Here is an 18,758-nt window from a genome sequence, read left to right as displayed (position 1 = left end):
TTAGTTCTTTGAAAAAAGAAGCCATTGCAACGTGGATAAAATACTAAAAGCAGTCTGTACAACAACAACACCCACTTTACTGTAAGAAGCTCTTGTTCTTGCTCTAAAAATCATCTTCATCTTCTGGACCTTAGTGAATATGCAAAGTGATAATCATGTAACAGTATAAAAGAATGGCCAGGCGGAGCCTCCAATAACGAGACCCAGTCTGAAATCAATGCTGCATGTTTGGCAGCCTGGCCAGATATGTCAGGAGGATATACAGCAAGGAAAAAACCCATTAACTACTTACTTACTTAATTACTGGTAAGCTGCAAGTTGTGGAGAAAAAGCTAATCCATTCTTAAGAATGACTATTCACTTCCCACAGAATTTTCTACCATATCGTCAGGGGTTAATGAAGCAGATAGATGACGTAGAGCTGCTTCCCTCAAAGATTCACAGAAGACTTAGGGAGACAGACGAGTCAATCAACAATTGAAAAATAGCGGTGATAAGTGCTCAAAGAGGGTATCTCAGAATGTTCCCGAATTTCAGAGGAGCAAACATCCTGCTTCAAGGAGTGTTTACTAGGTTACTAGGGCTGCCGCAACAAAATACCATGGAATGGATGATTTAAACAACAGAAATTCACCTTTTCACAGTTCTGGAGGTGAGACTTCCAAGATGGCAAGTTTGCTTTTTCCTGTGGCCTCTGTCCTTGGCTTGCCAGCAGCCACCTTCTTGCTGTGTCCTCACATGGTCTTTTCTCTGTGTGAGTGTACTCGTTGTCTCTCCGTGTGCCCAAATCTCCTCTTCTTGTAAGTACGCCAGTCAGACTGGGTTAACCCTAAAGACCCCACTTAACCTTAATCATTTCTGTAAACTCCCTATCTCCAAACACAGTCGCATTCTGAGGTACTGAGGGTTAGGGCCGTACCTTATGAATGTGGGGTTGGGGAATACAGTTCAGTTCATAACAGAGAGAATGACACACTTTCCAGAAGAGCAGTATCTGCTGCAGTCTTGAAGGATAAGGTAGGAAAGAATATAACTCTGCAGGTATAAAAGCAACAGTGAGCATGACTTATCTATGGAATTTTAGGTAGTTTGGTATGGGTAAAACAGGACACATATGAGAGGTTGGAAACTGGTAAAAGATGAAGTTGTGCATGTACTTAGGGACTGAATTATAAGAGGTATTTTATATTATATAAATATAAATATATTTTACATCTATGTAAGAGGTATATTTCATGGGGGTGCGGTTAAGCTATGGTAACAAATATGTCTCAAAATGTAATACACATTTTTGTATTGAAACACAACAAAACACACAAAAGTTTATTTCTCCCTCTAATGACAGTCCAGTGTGCATGTTACAGATCCACTAGGAACACTTTCTCACACAGTGGTTCGGGGGCCAGATTCCTTTCATGTTAAGGGTCTCAACCATGTGTCAAGGCTGGGGTGCGATGTCCAGCACTTTCTCTTTAAGGTCTGAACCAGCAAGTAGCTTTTGCTGAGAACTAGTCAAATGACCTCTTCTGGTTGCAGGGTTATGGAGGTTATGATATCATAAGGAGGTTGCGAATAAAAGACTTTCATGGACATAATTCCATTATGGAAACATTTTGTACATAGGAGCTCTATCAGTCTTGTAAGTCATACTCAAGAATCTGGGTTTTAGGCTCTCTGCTCTCCGTGTTCGACAACACTGCATCATCTAGTGCAGTGCCACCTGCATCCCAGAGACCCGATGCTAAAGGTCGAAGAAAACGAATTTGGCCTTATTGGGCACCTGGTCACCAGGGCTGCTTTTAACTCCGGCAAAGCGGATATTGTCGCCATCAGTGACTCCCTCATTGACTTCAACTACATGGTCTACATGTTCCAGGATGGTCCCACTCATGGCAAATTCCACGGCACAGTCAAGGCTGAGAATGGGAAACTTGTCATCGATGGAAAGCCCAACTCCATCTTCCAGGAGCGAGATCCTACCAACATTAAATGGGCAATGCTGGTGCTGAGTATGTTGTGGAGTCCACTGGATTCTTCACCACCATGGAGAAGGTGGGGCTCACTTGAAGAGTGGGGCCAGGAGGGTCCTCATCTCTGCCCCTTCTGCTGATGCCCCCATATTCGTGATGGGTGTGAATCATGAGAAGTATGACAACTCCTTCAAGGTTGTCAGCAATGCCTCCTGCACCATCAACTGCTTGGCCCCTCTGGTCAAGGTCATCCATGACAACTTCAGCATTATGGAGGGACTCATGGCCACAGATCATGCCATCACTGCCACCCAGAAGACCTGCCTTTGGGAAGCTGTGGTGTGATGGTCCAGGAGCTGCCCAGAACATCATCTCTGCTTCTACTGGTACTGTCAAGGCTGTAGGCAAGGTAATCTCTGAGCTGAATGGGAAGCTCACTGGCATGGCCTTCTGTGACCCCACTCCCAATGTGTCAGTCATGGATCTGACCTGCTGCCTGGAGAAAGTTGCCAAATACGATGACATCAAGAAGGTGGTGAAGCAGGGATCAGACGGCCCCCTCAAGGGCATCCTGGGCTATGCTGAAGACGAGGTTGTCTCTAGCAGTGACTTTAACAGTGACACCTGCTCTTCCTCCTTCAATGCTGGGGCTGGCATTGCTCTCAATGACCACTTTGTCAAGGTCATTTCCTGGTGTGACAATGAGTGGGGCTACAGCAGCCAGGTGGTGAATGTTATGGTCCACATGACCTCCGAGGAATAAGAGTCCTCTAGACCACCACCACCAGTGAGAGGAAGAGGAAGAGAGAGGTCTTCAGCTGCTGGGGATTTCTTGCGCCAACTCCTCTCCCAACACACTGAGAATCTCCCAATGTCCACAGTTTCCACCCCAGACCCTCTGAAGTAGGGGGGGGGAGCCCTACCTTGTCATGTACCATCAATAAAGTACATCAATAAAGTATACTGCATCCAACAAAAAAGGAGAGGGAGAAGGAGAAGAAGAAAAGAATCATCATCTGAGTTTTATACTGAGAAAGAGGGCATGACTTTGGGAGTTTTAACAGGAATGACATGACTAAATTTTTATTTTATTTTTTATTTTTCCTTTTTTCGAGCTTTTAAATTTCGATTTTAAAATGTAATGCTGGTAGCACCATAAAGGAAGGACTTGTGGGGCAATATTAGAAGCAGATATAATATTAAGGAGGCTATTTTGTCAATTCTGGCAAGTGGTTCTGAATTAAGCAGTGCCAGTCGGAGTGGAGAAGATGGGTCAGAGTCCAGTGATATTTTAGAGATAGATTCATCATGACTCCTGACTGATTTCTTATGAGGAGAGAAGAGGAGGAAAATTCTAGGTAACTTGTGATTTCTGGCTTGGGTGAATGAGGAGATTTCGGTAACATTAAACAGGAGGAATGGGTGCCGAAAAGGTTCAGTTTGAAGCATAATGAGTTTGAGACTTCTGTGGGATCTCTAAATGGCAGTATCCAATGAGTTTTTGTGTATATAAATTACATTTTTCAGGAGAGAATATGAGGCTTAAAATAGATTTTATGGTTATTACAGTAATGATGAGAGGTAGTTGAAAGTACTTATGAAAGGCGTCATCCGTAATAATCATATATTTATGTAATGATATAGGAATGTTGATTTCCAATTCCACTTTAAACCAAAAAAGGGTTTTAGGTAAAAAAAAGAAAAAGAGTTTAAATAATGCCAAGTTATGAAATCAGTAGGTTATCTACTTCATAGTATTTAATGGCAAAAAGAAAACAAAAAGTTCCTGCCAAATATCAGATTCAAATACCATAAGAAGATAATCATCATAAAACAGAAAATCATTACAAGTAAGGGGGGGTTTTCTGAACTTGAGAAGTCTTCATGCATGAGTACTGCCATTATTGTATGTACAGTCAATGAAGTAGAGATTTAATTAAGAACCCTATGTTCTCATAAGTATCCATCAAGTTTGTTGACAAAACTAAAGGCAGCCAATTTTGTCCTTCCTGGCAAATAACCAGCTCCTTTCTGGAAACCCTGAATCATTTATATTTATATTTTCATTAACCTGTTCACTTAAGGATCATCTCAATGTAATTATTAGTGATTAAAGATGATCATGTGACCCCTGAGTGAGAAATATGAATCAAAGACCCCAATGGAAGATCCCATTTAGGTAATTTTTGTTGTTGTTTTTTAAGATTTTATTTATTTATTTGAGAGAGAGAGAACACAGAGGGAGAGGGAGAGGGAGGAGCAGACTCCCCATTGAGCAGGAAGCCCGATGCAGGGCTCCATCCCAGGACCCTGGGATCATGACCTGAGGTGAAGGCAGACGCTTAACCAACTGAGCCACACAGGCGCCCCCATAAGTGATTGTTAAAAACTGCCAAATAAATGACTAAATAATAACCAGATGTTAGAAAATGCTTCAAATTTCTTTAAATGATATTACCAAATTCAGGAAATGAAAATGTAAGGTGTTTTTAAAGTATGGCACCGTCATTGGGTACTTCCCCAAATACCAGTATTTCCTTTCAGTCAGGATCATTAGGAGAGTTTTGTAAATCATCACCGGAATTTTAGTAGGGATCACTTACAAATCATAGTTGAGTTTAAATGTACTGAGAAACTCTACAGGGATTTGACGTTAGCCCTGTCTAATCTGGTGCTCAGGCTTAAGTGTGATGTTTGGGCACTGATTCATACTTGATGTGTTACCTTTTCATCCCCTTTTGAGGTCTGATTTCTACTTTTATTTCTATATCACAAAGTATTTTAAAGAAACCTTTTCCTAAAATGCATCCAGATCCTCCCTCATTCTTTTTAAAAGAGGAGGGATATACATAGTATCTCAAAATAGATATTTATAATCCAGACTGCAGAGTCTTTTCATTATAGAATTTGAGTTTGGTTCCAAAATGTCATCTTTTACCTCAAAGTGAAAAGCTGATACCTTGAATAAGGGTTAACTCTTACCCGATTTTGGTAGGAATGAAATTATAGAACTCACTTGCTATTCTTCGGAATAATATAAAGTGAAATGTACTTGAAATCAAAACTATCCAATTGCTTTATATGACGCATACATATAATAACTTTTATATGCATAAATATAATTAACTTTTATGTCTTTAAAAGTGTCCTTCGGTTGCATATTTTATATTTAATTAACCACGTAAAATAATAAAGAAGCATCATGGATTTCTTTAGTGGACATAGAGAGTCACTAAGCTATGTAAATAGGCTTTTTGGGGGGAAGTTCAACTTCCAATTGAACTGGAGATACCTAAAAGGCAATCTCGAGTACATCCACATTTGCAAGATCATCACCTAATTATTCCTTTTGATGTTCTCCAGAAATTTAACTGATCCCTTTTGCACAGCATACTGGTTGTGGGTTATGTGGCTTAAATTGACATCCACATGCTAAGGACTTTCAAGTCTCTTTGCTCTTCAGACTTCCCACTTCCACAGCCAGCGTCTGGTTGGACATCACAGTCATCTTAATTTCACTCATAACCAGCTTCACAAAGCGTGTTTCTTCCCTGGGGCTCCCCATGCCCTGGCCACCAACCTGAGAATTATCTGGATGCCCCTCCTGTCGTTATAATCACATGTGCCAATTCTGCCTCTCTGTAATGTCCTCAAATCTGTCCATTTGTCTCTTTCCTCATTGCAGATACATTAGTTCAAGCACCCTTACCTCATGGCTTACTCTAATGCTTTCTTGCTGCCCCCTGCCTTGTTCCTCACACCAAGCCTCAGCTTCGCTCACCAAATCTATTCACTGTGTAACCAAAGTGACTGCCTCTCCACGTCAGTTCCCCGTGCTGCAGCCAGAGAGATATTTCCAAAGCATAGAAATAGACTTGGTACTTTTCTGTTTAGAAGTTTAAGAAATTCTCATTTCTCCCAGAATAAAGTCCAAACTTACTAGCACCACATATATGATCCTTAATAATTAGGGCCCTTAGCTCTATTCTATTATTTATTTAGCTCCTAAATGTACCAGCCCCCTCTACAGGATTTTGGACTTTCTTGAGTGTTGTCCCCACCTCAAACCCTCCACCCACTGCCTTATCTTCTACTCTCTTTCAGGATTTAGCCTTAATTTTATTCCCCTGGTGACTCTTTTCCTGACCAACCAAGGTTGGGTTTTATATTCTTCCCATGTATTCCATCAGCACTCCATTCTTACCCCAACGTTCTACTTCTCACATAATATTTTCATAATCAGTTTATTTAACTCTCTTCATGCACTTCAAGCTCCTTAAAGTCCTCATTGGGGGCAGGAACTGTTCTTTCTTTCTTTCATTCCTTTTTTTTTTTTTTAACCAGTGTCTCTGCAACATCTAGCACCAGCTTCGAAATATAGTAAACACTTAGTTAATATTCACTGATTGCATAAATGGAAACTAAATAGATGTTCTTTAGAAGTGACACGTAAATACATTTGATCATTGGCTGTGAACATGATTCCATCCTAGTAAGGATTCCTTTACTAGTTTGTAACTGACACCAAAGTGGGCCCAGGGGAATCTAGGAGCAACAGGAAGCAAAGAAAGCAAGGGCTTAGGGTAAGTTTCTAAACAGAATTGCGGGTAGGCATCAAGAGCAAACTGCCTTCAAATCTAGGACCTAGGTCGGCTCTAGTTCCTAATACATGACCTTGACTTATTGGTGCTGAATAAAGAAGGCTTTGAAGATGAAAGAGAGATGGTTAGTCTCAGGGTCAATGGACAAATTAGAGTTGCTTTGTTTTTCCTTGGTTCAAAACCAGCTCCTAGGAAATATCCGTGCTCCACACATTTTCCCCAAATCCCTCTTCTACTCACTAGAAGTGACCTTCGGCAGGTTACTCAATTTCTTTTTTTTTCAGATGGAAAAACAAAGATAATAACACCTGTTCATTACTGCCAGGAATAAATCATATAAGGAAATTGCCCAAAACAATAACTGGAATAAGTGTAGTTTTTACCTTGTATCAAATAGCGTGACTTTAGAAAATTGCTGATGGAGCAAGCAAGTGGAGAATCTGACCATGGAAGTTCGAGAAAATGGAGGGAAAAACAAGAAAGGTTTCTTCTGGTTCTTTTCTGTGCCAGCATGTGGGAAAACAGCAGTAATGTCCTCCTAAGTACCAAGAATAGAAAAATGTGCGACAATGCGTAGCAGCTGACTCATGTTTTTCTTCAGGCTTTCATTGTGCATTTGGAAGTGTCTAGGAATAAAGTATGACCTGTGTTTCCTGTGCTCTGATGACCTAGGTTGCCTGCAATCCAAGGGACCAAACCCATGTGAGTCCCGTAAAGTACTCAGGGTCTGGTCATTGCACACAGCACCTTTATTAGTTGTGCTCTCTTGTGTAATAAATCTAGTATGCTGAGAGAACATGCGTGCTGCATTGTAAGTGTTAACTTAGGTTGTTAGAGTTATGACATTAGAAGATATTCCACACCAAGTAAGTGATGTTTATTGTACAGTTCACTGAAAAAAAGTTACATGGTCTATCGAAAACACTGAGTTATAGGCATCTTTGCTGACGCTAAATAGAAACTACATCAGCTTATACCAATTCTAGCCCTGAATTTCCAACTGCCACAAGCGAGTTTCGCCTACTGTCCCTCCTCACCCAAAACTCATGTATTTATAAGCATAATCTTCCTCTCTATATTACACTGAGACCAATTGCACTCTCTAATCCTACTTTCCATGTTTTAAATGATACCTGCCTCTTACATGATTTGAATCAGTTTTGATCTCCACTATTTTTAAGTCCTTTTATTTTGCTTTTTAAATGTTCGATTAGCCAAAATATAGTACATCATTAGTTTTTGATGTAGTGTTCAATGATTCATTAGTTGTGTGTAACACCCAGCACTCATCACAACACGTGCTCTCCTTAATATCCATCACCTCTGCAAATTTATCACACATGGATCTGTTCTCAAAAAACTTGATGCTTTCACATCCTAACCCCAACCATGTTGAGCTTCTCACTTCTTGAAAAGACCATGTATCTCTGTGACTTCGTGTAATCCCTTTTCTTAGCTTGTCTTCCATCCTTTTCAAACTGGCAAACTCTAATTCCTAGTTCTATTAACCCCTCTTCTGTAGTTTTCTCTGAATTTTTTGGTAGTTACCACTTTCCACACCATCTCTTTGCTCCCATGGATCACTGAACTTAACAATACCATTGAAAGTATCTGTGTATGAATATTCCGAACTCCTAAAGGCTAGAAGAAGGTCACATTTATATTGGTATCCCTAGAACAAGCCAATATATCTCTAAAAATATTTTTGAAAGAGCACCCAATTCTTTATAAAGTATTGTAAAAGCAAACACAAACCATAAAACCGAGCCAAAACAACAAAAAAGAAATGTGTTAAAAATAAAACTTTTACGCTGAATTTTCATATTAATAGAACCTGGAATTTTGCCTTAATAGGAGGGTCTGCCTGACAGATCCAACTGATTTTTCAATGTTGTACATGACAATTCAGTGTACAAGTTTTATCTTTAGTACATTTCTTTTGTTTTTCTCTTTTGACCCTTGAGCTGCCCTTAGTTTTGGTGTCAGGTCACCCAGCTAGTAACCAGCCCACTTTTATTAGAGAATCCTGTATATAGTGAATAAGAAATAAGATCCCTCTATTAAACCATCTGAGGTAATAATTAATAATAATAATAATTTAGGCTAAAATCATGCCAAATGATGGAAAAATAATTTTTTTACAGTTTCTGCTTATAATAATAACTGAGCAGAAAGAGTAGGCAAAAGGAAATGAGAAATGCCCCCACTTAGTCTAAATTAAACTACCTAGGTGAAAATTAGAGGAGGAAGTAAAGCAATATTTAGATTTGCTTGTGTATTATAAATATGTGCAAACAAAACTTCATCTTTGATGTCACCTACAGTGAGAAACTTCTGAAATTAGCTCCCAGAGCCTCTTATTAACCCATTTCTGTCTTTAACGTACTTCCTTCCAATGTTTTTATTCTTTTTCTCAAACCTCCTAGACGCTTTCTTACACTTGACTTTAGGATCCAGGCATCTTGGTGGGCTCATAGTAGACACAGTCTTCTCTCTTTATCTCTGGTTTAAAATATAAACCACATGTTTATATAACGCACATCTGGTGATCAACAAGTATCTTAAAGAGCCAAGAAGAGAAAGTTGAAAGCTGCTAGGTCAGAGGAGGTCAATTTGAGGAAGCAATCATTGTGACAGCTGACATTACAGCTTGTAATGGGCTTGGCCAGCTGTTTCTTATGGAAGTTTTGTTTCTGTTGTTATGGTTGCTTCTGCCAGGACAGGAGGTCTGGAGAATGTTTTAGAAAGCGTGCTTTTCATAATTCAAATGATAAATCATCTTACGTAACTATTAACTTTATTTATATCTTCACACTGATGTAGGCACATTCTCTGGATAATATTACATGTATTGCCTGTATTCCCATATCTATGGAGATATCTAATTGTCCCCACAGTTAGTCCGTGAACATTTTTATCGTTCAATATTTAAAAAACCCTATGCTGGTGATGATGAGCCAATTTTGCTGATGTGGGAATGAAGCAGGGAGAGACTGAGTTTCTTAAGAGCAGACAGAGTTAATGTGAAGCTGCAGAGTCAGGGGACAGAGATTAAAGAAACTCAGCTTTGCCAAACGAAGTTTCCTCAACAGAGGTAGCTGAATTCCTGAAGTGAAGTCAGTCACTTTGAGGTATGTATCTTATGTATGGTGCAACATTTTCACAGTGATGTATATTACTCATGTGTATGCGCAGAGACACAAGACTGTGAGAGAAAAAAAGGAGAATTCAATAGGCCAGTTTTGTTGGGTAGCTTTGGTAAAAGTCTTGGTTGCGATTGTTTTGACTTGTGGATAGTTTACTGTGTGGTCTGACGTCCGCATTCCCAGGTAATAAGGAGTTAAGTTTTCTAATTTTTATCTGTGCTTCTGATGAACTTGGGTAATAAAATTCTGTTCTTAAGTCACAGAGACACATATGGATCATTTAGTAGACACAATATGGCCCTGAAAGAGAGTCAATAAAGATTTTTTTCTTCCCTGATTTTCTATCAGAATTGAATTGAATCCTCTGATAAGGCAGGATAGCTCCACAATGTTGGGTAAACCAATGAACACGTCTAAGCCTCACTTTTCTCCTCTGTAGCAAGGGGGTAAGGATCCTTGGTCTACAGGATTGTCAGGAAAAGAAAATAAGAATATATGTGAAGAGGTTAACACAAGGACGGTGTATAAAAGTTTTCAATAAATGGAGCTATTACTATCGCCATGAGAACTATGAAATCTTTGAAGATTTTATTCTCAGCAACTAGAGACATCTTGTTCTTCTATGTGCCTGTCGTTTATGTGCTTAGAGCATCCTTTAACTTCAATCAGCTACCATGAAAGAGACTGCCCCACCTACTGCCAACGGCTTGCAGGGTTGTTACCATTTTGGAGGATATGGCAGCAAATCAAAAAGTTAATACTTCCCTAACTTCTGAGTTCAAAAAACAAAACAAAACAAAACAGAACTCTGCCATTATCACTTCTGAAGTCATTATTTCCAAGAACACTTAAGCACCAAAAGAAAAAGTATACATGAGTCTAGCTATTAAAACTGGGTGGTTGTGACTTTTCTTACTCTTGGTGTTTGCTCAAGGACCAGATTGTTGCCAATGGATGAACAAGTAGAGCCTTTGCTTCTTAAGCAGTCATTCCCTCCTTTCATGTTCATAGCACCTGTTCATTTGGCATTTGTTATGTGCTGGTCCCAGGCAAATAAAAATGAATCTGAGATCATCTCTGCCCTGCAAAAAAAACCATTGCATTGTTTAATGATATATATTTGGGAAAACACTGCAAATATATAAATTTATTTCAGCAAACATTGAGAAGAACATTTTTCAAAGCACAGTACTATGTGGGGAAAGATAATCAAAGGCATGATGTTTTCCTAATAAGTTAGATGAGAGGGAAGATTCAATTAAAATCCAGGAAAATTAGTGATAGCAGCCACAGCAAGGAATAAATAAAGTGTTATGAGCACTCAGAGAAGATACAATTTATTCCTATCATAGATGAACCTGCAAGCCTTCTTGAGGCAAAGGAAACTGCTTTGGTTCTTGAAGGATGAAAATTAGTTTATTCACTCATCCATCAAGCATTTATGAAACCATTTGTAAGTCCTAGGTACTATAATATGTATCAGAGTTAGAAGATACAGTTTTGCCCTTCAAGAAGCTCATGGTCTAATTATGGAAAAGAGAGACATGTAAGCGAATAATTACAATTAGTGGATTTATAATATTAAAGTATTAGTAATATACTAATTAAATTCTAATCTAATTTGGTCTTGTTACTGAAGGAGACCCCGATTCTACCTAAGGTCTACAATCATGCATGTCTGTGCGTATGTGTGTGTAGATGGGGGATCTGGAAAGTCTTCATAAGGAAGACGTTTGAGTTAAGTTTTGGAGAAGGGTAAGACTTCAGCAAGATGTCCTGGGGACTGGGGACACAGGAGCATTCCAGGTAAAGAAGAAAGGAAAACTGCAAAGAAAGTGTCTGCTTTCCAAAGAAGACATACAGATGACCAACAGACACATGAAAGGGTGCTCAACATCACTCATCATCAGGGAGACAAATCAAAACTACAATGAGATACTAGTCAGAACAATTAAAATTAACAACACAGGATATAACAGGTGTTGGTGAGGATGCGGAGAAAGAGAAACCCTCTCACACTATTAGTGGAAATGCACACTGGTGCAGCCACTCGGGAGAACAGTTTGGAGTTTCCTCAAAGAGTTAAAAATAAAACTACCCTACAATCCAGCAATTGCACTACAATGTATTTACACAAAGGATACAAAAATACTAATTCAATGGCATACACGAGCCCTGATGTTTATAACAGCATTATCTACAATAGCCAAATCATGGAAAAAGCCCAGATGTCCACTGACTGATGAATGGATAAAGAAGATGTGGTATATATATCCATTAGAATAGTACTCAGCAATAAAGAGAATGAAACCTCCCATTTACAACAACATGGATGGAGCTAGAGAGTATTATGCTAAGTGAAGTAAGTCGGTCAGAAAAACACATATACCATAGGATTTCATTCATATGTGAAATTTAAGAAACAAAACAAACAAACACTGTGAGGGGAGTGAAGAGAGGAAAACCAAGAGACAGACTCATAACTACAGAGAACAAACTGATGGTTACCAGAGGGGAGGTGGATGGGGGATGGGGGAAATAGGTGATGAGGATTAAGGAAGGCACTTATGATGAGCACTGGGTGTTGTATGGAAATGTTGAATCACTAAATTCTACACTTGAAACTAATATTCCACTGTATGTTAACTAACTGGAATTTAAATAAAAACTTCAACAGAAAAGAGAGTGTCTGGAGTATAGTATGAGATGGGGAATGAGATCTGGGTATGGGAATGAGTGTGTGAATTGTGATTTAGACATGAAAGAGAAGAAGCAAAAACTCAGGCAGGGACCAGATCATGAAAGCCTTTGTACTAACCCACAGGGAGTCCCTGAGGTGGCTACAGTGAGCTCAGTGGCTGGAAGCTGCTGTGGGCATCTGGGTCAACATGCTCTAGTTGGGTTCAGTGCTGCAGGCTTCAGATACCCCTTACCCACTCCCAGCCAGCTATGTCGAGAATATCCAGCTATGTTGAGAATATATATACTCCCGATTTCAGAAGCCCTGAAGCCAAAGTCCACTGGCATTTCTTGACATACTTTGGGAACACAAAATAACACTTTATTTAGTTTGGAACTGTTTGCTTCATCTTTGGATATAAATGTAATTTAGGTCCAAAAATCAGAGACATAAAATAGGACTATATAGCTGGAAGCGTAGTTTAAACTGATAAGAGATTTCTATTTTTTGAGCAATAATTCAGGAATGGTTTCCTCTACCTTGAGTTGCTCAAAATAACTAACTTCCTTTGTTCTTGGAACATTAGCATAATTGCCCCTATTTCATTTACTCATTCACTAAACTTCCCCCATTGGTAGAAATCTTACTGCAAATACTGTTTATTTTTCCCTTTCTACTGGAGTTTTTGAAGATCCAATAAATCATGGGAGATAAATTACAAGTTGAAAGTATTGCTTATTTGTCCATCTAGTTAGTAGTAACGTAAGAAGCAGCGGAGATAAGTGCCCTTCCTTAAAAACTTCTGGAAACTTGGTAAAGAATTACCTTCCCATCTGTTTCCCAGTTCACCACTCTGACATAAACACCATTTAGAAAAACTGGTTTAGGGTGAAAGCAATGTCATTTCATACAGAGTGATGTGTGTCACAAGTATTTGATTAACCAGGGTGGCCAAAGACAAAGTTAATTATTTGGTCAATATTTTACTAGGTTTTTCATTTATTACCCAATTTATTTTTAATTACTATTTTCTATTCTCTCCACATCTGATGTTTTATAGAATGTGCTTAAATTGTAAGGTCAACTGCAAAAGTTAACCCAAAGATTAAATCATATTTTATCAGAAACCTGTACCTGGCCTCATTCTTGTAAGGCATGCTTGCAATAAAAGAAAAAAAAAAGATGACTTTAGGAAAAAGAACCACTTTTTTTTTACCCTTAGTTTCTTTCAAATTGCTTTTTATAAAACTACACTGAGATGTGACAACAGGATAAGCTTTTGCATTTTGAAGGTAAAAGGGGCCTCTGAAAATGGACTTCACATGAAAAGTGCTGAATCAAAGCACAGCTATGTCTATTAGTCTTTATTACTACTTTATTTCATAGCTTTGGATTAGTCATTAAAAATACCAAAGGACTTATATGTTTTGTACAACAGAACAGATCATTCTATACAAGGCCAGTTTACAAAGCTCTAGTTTACAGCTATCTTGAGGAACGGAGTTCCACAAAACCTGTGGTCTAGGGACTTTCTCAGTTCAAAGCCACTAGCAGTTTTGCTTAAATCAAATCTTAGAATTGGACTCCCTAGTTCCCACATTGTTACTATGTGTGTTTTTGAAAAAAAAAAAGTATCAGGTGTACAATAGAGGGATTCAACAATTCTACACATTACTCAGTGCTCATCTGGATAAGTGTACTCTTAATCCCCTTCACCTATTTCACCCATCTCCCCACCCACCTCCCCTCTGGGAACCATCTATTCTCTATAGTCAAGAGTCTTTTCTGGTTTGTCTCTCTCTCTCTCTTTTATTCCTTTGTTCATCTGTTTTGTTTCTTAAATTCCATATATGAGTGAAATCATATGGTATTTGCCTTTCTCTGACTGACTTATTTCACTTAGCATTATACCCTCTAGGTCCATCCATGTTGTTGCAAATGGCAAGATTTCATTCTTTTTTATGGCTGAGTAATATTCCATTGTAGACATATACTTCATTTCCTTTTTCCACTCATCTATTGATGGACACTTGGTTTGCTTCCATATCTTGGCTATTGTAAATAATGTTGCAATAAATAAAATAATGTTACATTATCTTTTCAAATCAGTGTTTTCATTTTCTTTGGGTAAATATCCAGTAGTAGAATTATTGGATCATATGGTAATTCTATTTTTAAGGTTTTGAAGAACTTCATACTGTTTTCCACAGTGCTGTACCAGTTTGCATTCCCACCAACACTGCAGGAGGGTTCCTTTTTCTCCACATCCCTGACAATAATTGTTGTTTCTTATGGTTTTGATTTTAGCCATTCTGACAGGTATGAGGTAGTACCTCATTGTGGTTTTGATTTAGTTTCCCTGATGATGACTGATGTTGAACATCTTTTCATGTGTTTGTTGGCCATCTCTATGCCTTCTTTGGAAAGACGTCTGTTCATGCCTTCTGCCCATTTCGAATTGAATTATTTGCTTTCTTGGTGTGGAGTTGTATAAGTTCTTCATATATTTTGGATATTAATTTCTTACTGGGTATATCATTTGCAAATATCTTCTCCCATTCAGTGGATTGTCTTTTTGTTTCCTTGATGGTTTCCTTTGCTGTACAAAAGCTTTTTATTTTGGTGTAGTCCCAATAGTTTAATTTTGCTTTTGTTTCCCTTGCCAAAGTCTCTCCACACCTTTTAAAACAGATCCTACTAAATAATTGCAGTTAGACATATTTTTTAAATTTAATTCCATTAGAGTTAACATACAGTGTTAGTTTCAGGTGTACAATAGTTAGTTTCAGGTGTACAATTCTATACATTATTCAGTGCTCATCATGGTAAGAGTACTCTTAATCCCCTTCAGCTATTTCAGTCATCACGCAACTCCCCTCTGGTAACCATCTGTTTGTTCTTTACAGTTAAGAGTCTTTTCTGGTTTGTCTCTTTTTTTTCCTTTGTTCATTTGTTTTGGTTCTTAAATTCCACATGTGAGTGAAATCATATGGTATTTGTTTTTCTCTGCCTCCTTCATGGTGGACAGCCTCTAGGAATCCAGTACAGGTCTCTTCACCTTTTTATTTGACATGCTATTTTTTTAATAATCTCATTTACTTCCCTTTCATTTCCATTTTTCCTAAGCAAACTTCATATGTTCCTGCTGCCGTAAGCTTCCACTGCTAATGTCACCATGATAGTACTCACTAGGTTGAGTACTTGTGGCTTATTCCATGTCAGACTCCTTCACCTAGATTAATAGTCAAGAAGAGAGTTGCAGTCTTTTTCATTTTTGTATCTCTAGTATCTAGTCCAGTGGCAGCATGTAGCAAGCTATATATATATATCTATATATATATATCTATATATATATATTTATAATGAATGAACAAATGTAAAATGATAGGAATAGCATTTTATATAGCTGAGAAGATAAATGAAGTATCACAAGAAAAGCCCATACTCTGGAGGAAAAGCATTATACAAATTCAAGGTATTAGTGTGTATGATGTCATTTAATCAATGGTGTTTTAGCAGCAATGTCCACAATAGCCAAACTGGAAGGAGCCGAGATGCCCTTCAACAGACAAATGGGTAAAGAAGATGTGGTCCATATATACAATGGAATATTACTCAGCCATCAGAAAGGGTGATAACCCAACATTTGCCTCAACATTGATGGAACTGGAGATTATGCTAAGTGAAATAAAGTCAAGCAGAGAAAGACAATTATCATATGGTTTCACTTATTTGTGGAACATAAGGAATAGCAGGGAGATCATTAGAAGAAGGAAGGGAAAAATGAAGGGGGAGGAAATCAGAGGGGGAGGCGAACCATGAGAGATTATGGAATCTGGGAGAAAAACTGAGGGTTTGGATCATCTCATTTAATAACAGGTATAAATGTTACCTTTTACAGAAGAAGTAAATGAGGATCAGAGAGATTATGCAACTTGCTCAAGGTCCTACTGACTCAAGTCACAAGTCATTTATGACCCTTCTCTAAAAATTGTTTTTTAATCATTAGGCTATTCTACTTTGCCCTGGCTTCTTCCCAGGAGTTTTGAAAGGATCAAATGAGATAATCTAGGTAAGAACATTTTATACTTTTAAAAATTTTACCCATTCAACAAATATTTAGTTAGCACTTAGCACATTCTTTGTTCTGTAGTAGATACCAAAGGAAAAAAAAAGATGAATTATAAAGTCAGCATCTGGAAGATCTTGAAATCTTGTAGAGAGACATAAATACCTATAAAAAACAGTAACACAGTAGTGACTGCTTTTTCCCTTGGCTTGGAGTCAGGGAAGACATCACAAAAGAGATGCCATTGAACCCTAATATATGAAAAGATGGCTAGGAGTTTTCCAGGTAGCGACTGTCCAAAGCAGTGGAAGCAGCAGGAGCAAAGGCAGAGGAGGTAAAACACATGATATATAGGAAATGGTAAGTAGCCGTTATAGCAAAGTACAGGATGTGGGGCAGCATGTAGCAGGAGATAAAGTCAGAAAGAAGTGTAAGTTAGAGGCAGATTATAAAGGACTTGGGAGTTTTGGGTTCTTTTATTGGGTTAATGGTTAGCATAGAAATGTTCTAACTAGGCAAGTACTATGATGCTTACAATAAGAATAGCAATAATGATAATTAATTTTATAACACTGATTATGGATAATATTTATAAAGCACTTATTTTGTGTCAATAACTACACTAATACATGCCTGATTTACTTAATCTTCACAGTCACCCTATGAGGTAGGCACTGTTTTTACTCCATACACTATGCTCTCAGTCACACTCCCAAACTGTCACAACAGGGGTGGCTTCAGAATGTCAGCACAGTAGGAGATGAGGTGAGATAATCCTACTGGTAGGGATGAGGGGCTAGGAGATCGGCTGTTTTGTTTTGTTTTCTGAATATGCATTTACATAGCAAACACATTAATTCTTAATTTATTTGAGATGGTTCAAGAGGACTCTGGTAGAGATTGGGAGGTTAAAGTCTTCCCTTCCAAAGCTTTCTCAGGGTGCCATCACTGTGAGGCACTATCAAACAAGAGGGTAGATTTACTGGGCATTGTTACCAATTGAGAGTACCTGCAGCACTCCACAGAGCTAATGGAGGACACTAAAGGCATTGAAGTGCTCACAGTAACATGGTTGGCCCAAACCTACGACAAGCTTTGAAGCATGGACAACTTATTTATGCATGTGCTCTTGTGTCTTGAAATCACCACTGACCATAGCTGTCTGTTTATAATTTTTTATTTAAATTCAATTTAGTTAACATATACTGTATTATCAGTTTCAGTGATTCATCAAGTGCATATAACACCCAGTGCTCATTACATCAAGTGCCCTCCTTAATGCCCATCACCCAATTATCCCATCCCCTCACCCACCTCCCCTCCAGCAATCCTCAGTTTGTTCTTTATAGTGAAGAGTCTTTTAGGGTTTGGCTCCTTCTCTGTTTTCATCTTATTTTATTTTTCCTTCCCTTCTCTTATGTTCATCTTAAATTCCACATATGAATGAAATTATATGGTATTTGTCTTTCTCTGACTAATTTTGCTTAGTATAATACCCTATAGTTCCACCCATGTTGCAAATGGCAAGATTTCATTCTTTTTGATGGCGGGGTAATATTCCACTATAGATATACCATATCTTCTTTATCCATTCATCTGCCAGTGGACATCTGGGCTCTTTCCATAGTTTAGCTATTGTGTACATTGCTGCTATGAACATTGGGGTGCAGGTGCCCTTTCGAATCACTGTTTTTATCCATTCTGCTGACTACAGTTTTGCACGACAGCAGACACATGATGTATTTAGTCATGCGTTTCTCATATGCTAAGTAGTAGGCACTTTTAACTCCAGACTTTTTACTGCCACTCCAAACCAAAATAAATCTATGGGCAAAAGCAGCCTTTGTTCCTTGTAGAAAATATTCTGCCAGTGAGAATCTATGTATTACATATGCACTATAGGGAGGCTGAGTATGAGTTTGTCACGTTGGAATTCCTAGCCTCACAGCTCCACTTCTTTCTCCACACCAGGAAACAAGGTGTGCTGGGTCATATATCTAATGAATGTCCTTTGGGACTGGCAGAAGGGTATTTGTCAGAGACCCAGAAGCTTCCTCCAGGGACATCCTTCTCTGTCCATATATTTACTTGGACAATAACATGGACTTGACAACTACACAGATCCTGTTGTTTAGGCCTGCACAGATATGTGTTGTTAGCAAGAAACCACATGAAATAAGTGATGACCCAGATTTGGTAACAAAGAAACAATGCCCTGGGGCTGGGCACATACTGAGTGCCTGTTAGACACATACTTCTGACAATTCCTCGTTTGTACATTTGGAAGTGTGC

General features: G+C 38.4%; 1 protein-coding gene and 1 pseudogene across 4 annotated transcripts in view; both read left to right on the top strand.

Annotated features, from left to right (window-relative positions):
- Positions 1 to 18,758, top strand: part of PTGER3 (prostaglandin E receptor 3) — a 176,024-nt gene that overhangs the window by 99,245 nt on the left and 58,021 nt on the right. The window lies entirely within an intron of this gene.
- LOC105242235 lies at positions 1,736 to 2,850 on the top strand (annotated as a pseudogene).

Source organism: Ailuropoda melanoleuca, chromosome 2 (assembly GCF_002007445.2).
Source record: "Ailuropoda melanoleuca isolate Jingjing chromosome 2, ASM200744v2, whole genome shotgun sequence".
NCBI classification, from domain to species: Eukaryota; Metazoa; Chordata; class Mammalia; order Carnivora; family Ursidae; genus Ailuropoda; species Ailuropoda melanoleuca.
This window is presented reverse-complemented; position numbering and strand designations above follow the sequence as displayed.